The following is a 6,126-nucleotide window of genomic DNA, read 5'->3' as shown; positions in this document are numbered from 1 at the left end:
GATGGCACTGGGGTTTTTATGGTAGTTCTGGCCCTGGCGGCACAGTGGTTAAGAGCTTGGCTGCTAACTCAATGGTTGACAGTTTGAATCCACCAGCCACTCCTTTGAGACCCTGCAGGACAGTTCTAGTTTATCCTATACTGTTGCTATGAGTCAGAATGGACTCCGCAGCAGCAGATATGGTTCTATTTCTAATTTTTTGAGGAATCGCCATACTGTTTCCCACAATAGCTGTACCATTTTACATTCCCACCAGCAGTGGATAAGGGTTCCACTCTCCTCACATCCTCACCAACATGTGTTCTTTTTTTTTTTTTTTGACCATTGCCATTCTAGTACGAGTGAAGTGGTATCTCATTGTAATTTTGAGCAGCGGTTAAGTTCTTAGCTGCTAAACAAAGGTCAACAGTTCGAATCCACCAGCTACTCCTTGGAAACCCTATGGGGCAGTCTATTCTGTCCTATAGGGTCACTATGAGTTGGAATTGACTCGACGGCAATGGGTTTAGTGGCTAATGGAGCCCTGGTGGCAAAGTGGTTAAGAGCTCAGCTACCAACCAAAATGTTGGTGGTCAAATCCGCCAGCTGCTCCTTGGAAACCCTATGAGGCAGTTCTACTCTGTCCTCTAGGGTCGCTATTAGTCAGAATTGACTCCACAGCAAAGGGTTTCATTTAGTTTTTTTTAGTGGCTTAATGGTAGGGGGAACCCTGGTGGCGTAGTGGTTAAGTGCTATGGCTGCTAACCAAAGGGTCGGCAGTTCGAATCTGCTAGGTGCTTCTTGGAGACTCTGTGGGGGCAGTTCTACTCTGTCCTATAGGGTCACTATCAGTCGGAATCGACTCTATAAGTCGGAATCGACTCTATAAGTCGGAATCGACTCTATAAGTCGGAATCGACTCTATAAGTCGGAATCGACTGGATGGCACTGGGTTTTTTTTTTTTTTGGTTTAATTGTAGGAAGCCTGTGTGACGAAGGGGTTAAGTGCTCAACTGCTAACCAAAATGTTGGTGGCGCAAACCCCTCAGCCACTCTATAGGCAGTTTGCTTTCATAAAGATTATAGCCTTGGAAACCCTATGGAGCAGTTCTACCCTGTCCTATAAGATCACTATGAGTCAGAATGGTTTTGATTTTTAATGGCTAATAACGATGACAACTTTTCATGGGTTTCTTGGCTCCTTGAATATCCTTTTTGGAGCAGTGTCTGTTCATGTCTTATGCCTATTTTTTGATTGGATATTTGTCTTTTTGTTGTTAAGTTGTAGAAGATTTATATATATATTGGATATTAGACCCTTATTAGATATATGGTTCCCAAGGATTTTTTCCCAGTCTGTAGGTTTTTTTACTCTTTTGATAAAGTCTTTTGATGAATGCAAGTGTTTAATTTTTATGAAGTTCCGATTATCTATTTTATCTTCTGTTACTCACGCATTTGTTATTGTATTTGATAGTCTATCATTAAAGAAAACTAGGTCCCATAGTTTCTCCCCTACGTTTTCTTCTAAGAACTTTGTGGTTTTATTAAAAGAATTATACACCATGACCAAGTGGGATTTATTCCAGGATTGTAAGGATGGTTCAACATTAGAAAATCAATGTAGTACACCACAGTAATAAAACAAAGGAAAAACACATGATCAACTCAATAGACAAAGAAAAGACTTTTGATAAAATCCAACACCCTTTCCTGGTAAAAACTCTCAACACGATGGGAATAGAAGGGAAATTACTCCATATGATTAAGGACATCTATGAAAAATAAACTGCCAACATTATACTCAATGCAGAAAGACTGAGAGCCTACCTCTTAAGGATAGGAATGAGACAGAGATGCCCACTATCACCACTTCTGTTCAATGTCATTCTGAAGTCCTAGCCAGAGCAATAGGGCAAGAAAAAGAAGAAGCATACAAATCGGAAAGGAAAAAGTAAAATTATCTATTTGCAGTCGACATAATCCCATATATACCCAGACCCAGTGCCGTCGGGTCGATTCCGATAGAAAACCACAAATAAGTTGCTAGAACTAATAGGAAAATTCAGCAAGGTTGCAGGTTACGAGAGCAACAAGCAAAAATCAGTGAGGTTGCTATACACCAAGAATAAGGACTCTGAAAAGGAAATCAAGAAAACAATACCATTTACAATTTCACCTGAAAAAAAAAAGTACCTAGAAATAAACCTAACTAGATGTAAGATGGAAACCCTGGTTGGGTAGTGGTTAGGTGTTATGGTTGCTAACCAGAAGGTTGGCAGTTTGAATCCACCAGGCACTCTCGCAAACTCTGTCCTATAGCATCGCTATGAGTCAGAATCAACTTGACAGCAACAGGTTTTTTTTTTTTTTTTTGGTTTAGAGATGTAAAGGAATATACAATGAAAACTACAAAACACTTCTGCAAGGGACTAAACAGTTGTCCTTATGTGCCATCATTGGTTCCGACTTATAATGACCATACGTACAACAGACTAAGACACTTCCCAATCCTGTGCCATCCTCACAATCATTGCCATATTTGAACCCATTGTTGCAGCCACAGTGTCAATCCATCTCATTGAGAGTCTTCCTCTTTTTCATTGACCTTCTACTTTGCTAAGCATGATGTCCTTCTCCATGGGACTGGTTCCTCCAGGTAAGATGTCCAAAGTATGTGAGATGAAGTCTTGCCATCTTCCCTTCTAATGAGCATTCTGGCTGTACTTCTTCCACGAATAAACTAGACCTAAATAAACGGAAGGGCTCACATTTTAATACAGGAGAAGGCAGACAGAAAAATCACTCTGAAGGCAAGAACTTTCCATGACCAATCGACTCCAATTATCATTTTAAAAGCATTTTATTTTACAATAACTATAGATTCACAGAAAGCTGCAAAGATATTACAGAAAAATCCCAGGTACCCTTCGCCCAGTTCCCCGGATGGTTATGTCTTATGTAATTATAATACAATATCAAAACCAGGGAATTTGATATTGGTACAATATGTGTGTAAAGTTCTATGTCATTTTATCACTTGTGCAGATTCATGTAATCACCATTGCCATCAAGATACAGAAGTATTCCATCACCAGAGAGACCTCTCTGGAGCTACTCCTTTATAGGCACACCCATTCTTCCCTTTTCCAACATTCTTAACAAACAAACAAAAAACCCAATTGCCATAGAGTTGATTCTGACTCATGGTGTGTGCAGAGTAGAACTGCATTCCATAGAATTTTCAATGCTGTGGCCTTTTGGAAGCAGATCACCAGGCCTTTCTTCCAAGGCACCTCCAGGTGGGTTGAACACTGCCAGCCTTTCAGTTAGTAGTCAATTGCTTTACTATTTGTGCCACCCATGGACACCTCTTACCTCTGGTAATCATTAATGTGTTTTCCATCTCTATAATTTTGTCATCCTGAGGATGTTACATAAAATGAAATCATACAATATATGACCTTTTGAGATTGGCTTTTTTCACTCAGCATAATTCCCTGTAGATACATCCAAGTTGTTTCATGTATCAATAATTCCTTGCTTATCACTGAGTAATCCTCCATGGCATGGAGGTACCATATTTTGTTTAACCATTCATCCATAAAGGACATCTAGGTTGTTTCTAGGTTTTGGCTGTTAAAAATAAAGCTAAATAAATGAAAAATCACATACAGGTTTTTGTGTGGACCCAAGTTTTTACTTCTTTGGGATAAATGCCCAGGAGTGAAATTGCTTGTGCTTATGGTGAGTGGATGTTGAATGGCTTATCATTTATATTCCTTTCAGCAGTGCAGGAGAGATCCAGTTTCTCCACGTTCTCTGTAGCATTTATGAGTCTCATTACTTTGTTTTTAAATTATTTTAGCTGTTCTAATAGGTGTGTAGGAGCCTTGGTGATGCAGCGGTTAAGTGCTTAGCTGCTAACCAAAAGGTTGGCAGTTGGAACTCACCAGCCACTCTGGGAGAGAAAGATGTGGCAGTCTGCGGCGTCGGAAACCCTATGGGGCAGTTGTACTCTGTCTTTTAGAGCCTCTGAGTTGGAATCAATTCAATGGCAAATTTTTTTTTTTTTTTTTTAAGAGGTCTGTAAAGGAGCCCTGGTGATGCAAACAGTCAAGGGTTAGGCTGTTAATCAAAAGGATGGCGGTTTGAACCCACCCAGCGCCTCCCAGGGAGAAAGACCGCTTCTACTTCAGCCAAGAGAACCCTATGGGGCAATTCTTCTCTGTCACTATGAGTCGAATCAACTCAGCGGCACCTAACAAAAACAATAAGTGGATAGGGATACCTCATCGTGGTCTCAATTTGCATTTTCCTAGTGGCTATTGGATTGTGATGAGTCAGAATTGACTTGAGGGCAACAGGCTAATGGCTAGTAATGTTGAACATCTGTTTATGTGCTTATCTCCATCTGTATATTCTCTTCAGTGAAATGTCTGTTTACTTCTTCTGCCCATTTTCTAATTGGATTTTTTTCTTGTCATATATATTTTTTTGGATAAAGGTTTATAGAACAAACTAGCTTCTCGTTAAACAGTACACACGTTGTTTTATGACATTGATTAACAACCCCAAGACATGTTAACACTCTCCATTCTTGACACTGGGTTACCTATTACCAACTTTTGTCCCCTCCTGCCTTCTGGTCCTTGTTCCTGGGCTGGTGTGCCCATTTAGTCTCGTTTTGTTTTATGGGCCTGTCTAATGTTTGGATGAAGGGTAAACTTCAGTAGTGACTTCATTACTGAATTAAAAGTGTGTCCAGGGGACATACTCTCAGAGTTTCTCTAGTATCTGTCAGGCCGGTAAGTCTGGTCTTTTTTTTTTGTGAGTTAGGACTTTGTTCTACATTTTTCTCTAGCTCTGTGAGGGATCTTCTACTGTGACCCCTGTCAGAGCAGTCAGTGGTGGTAACCAGGCACTGTCTAGTTGTACTGGACTCAGTCTGGGGGAGGCTGTGCTGGTTGTGCTCCATTTGTCCTTTGGACTAATCTTTTCCTTGTATCTTCAGTTTTCTTCATTCTCCCTTGCTCCCGAAGGGATGAGACCAGTGGAGTATCTTAGATGGCTGCTCACAGGCTTTTAATACCTCAGACGCTACTCACCAAAGTAGAATGTAGAACATTTTCTTTATAAACTATGTTATGCCAATTGAGCTAAATGTTCCCCAAGATCTAATCGAATTTTTTTTATTGTTGAGTTTTTAAAGTTCCTTATGTATTTGAGCTATGAGTCCTTTTGTCAGATGTGTGATTTGCAAATATTTTCTCCCAGCCTGTAGCTTGTCTTTTCATCCTTTTAACAGGGTCTGCCACAGAGCAAAATTTTTTAATTTTGATGAAGTCCAGTTTCTTGATATTTTTTTCTTTTATGGATCATGCTTTTGGTGTCATGTCTAAGAACTTGTCACCCTAGGTCTCAATGATTTCCTCTTATGTTACCTTCTAAAACTTTTATAGTCTTACATTTAAATCTACGATCCATTTTAAGTTAATTTTTGTGTAAAGTGTGAAGTTTAGCTTGAGGTTCTTTTTTTTTTTTCCCGCTTATGAATATACAATTGCTCCAGCACCATTTGTTGAAAAGATGATCTTTCTTTTATTGAATTGCTTTGCACCTTTGCCAAAAGTAAGTTGGCTACACTTGTGTGAGTCTATTTCTGGTTTCTCTATTGTGCTCCGCTGATCCGTGTGTCTGTTCCTCTACCAATTCCGTACAGCTTTGATTACTGCAGCTATGCAATAAGTCTTGAAATCAGGTAGGGTGATTTCTCCTACTTTATTCTCCTTTTCCAGAATTTTCTTTCTTTCTTTCTTTCTTTTTTTTTTTTTTTAGCTCTTTTAGTTCCTTTACTGTTCCCCATAAATTTTAGCATAATTTTGTCTATGTCTAAAAAAAAAAAAAATCTTGCTGGAATTTTGATAGGAAATGCATTAAACCTGTATGTTAATTTGGGGGAGAATTGACATCTTTACTACCTTGAGTTTTGCAATGCATGAACACTCCTTTTATTTAGATCTCTTTCTCTTTTTTTAAATTATCATTTCATAGTTGTCAGCATACAAGTCCTGAACATGCTTTCCTAGATTTGTACTTAAGTATTTCATCTTTTTTTTTTTTTTTGAGTGATTGTAAATGGTATTC

Source organism: Loxodonta africana, chromosome 1 (genome assembly GCF_030014295.1).
Source record: "Loxodonta africana isolate mLoxAfr1 chromosome 1, mLoxAfr1.hap2, whole genome shotgun sequence".
Classification (NCBI taxonomy): Eukaryota; Metazoa; Chordata; class Mammalia; order Proboscidea; family Elephantidae; genus Loxodonta; species Loxodonta africana.
The sequence above is the reverse complement of the archived record's forward strand: the minus strand, read 5'-3'. Positions refer to the sequence as shown.